At 67.7% G+C, this 232-nt stretch overlaps 1 pseudogene; it reads right to left on the reverse strand.

Moving 5' to 3' along the window:
- Positions 1 to 86: 86 nt before the first annotated feature.
- On the reverse strand, positions 87 to 187 carry LOC103810344 (annotated as a pseudogene).
- Positions 188 to 232: the final 45 nt, after the last annotated feature.

The raw sequence follows: 232 nt of genomic DNA on the forward strand, positions 1-232 counted from the left end.
ATGACCCCTGATGACCCTTTGAAGACCTCGATGACCCTCGATGACCCCCGATGACCCTGGGGGTCACCCCTGGGCGCAGGACTCACCCACGAGGTCGGACACAAGGACTTGTAGACGCGGAAGTACCACTGGCACGGGGTGGCGTCGGCGCCCTTGGCCGCCATGGCGCGCTGGCACCGGTGGAAATCTGGGGACGACGGGGACAGGGGTCACCCGGGGGCACCCAGGGGTC

This window comes from Acanthisitta chloris, unplaced genomic scaffold, assembly GCF_000695815.1.
Source record: "Acanthisitta chloris isolate BGI_N310 unplaced genomic scaffold, ASM69581v1 C15997982, whole genome shotgun sequence".
Taxonomy (NCBI): Eukaryota; Metazoa; Chordata; class Aves; order Passeriformes; family Acanthisittidae; genus Acanthisitta; species Acanthisitta chloris.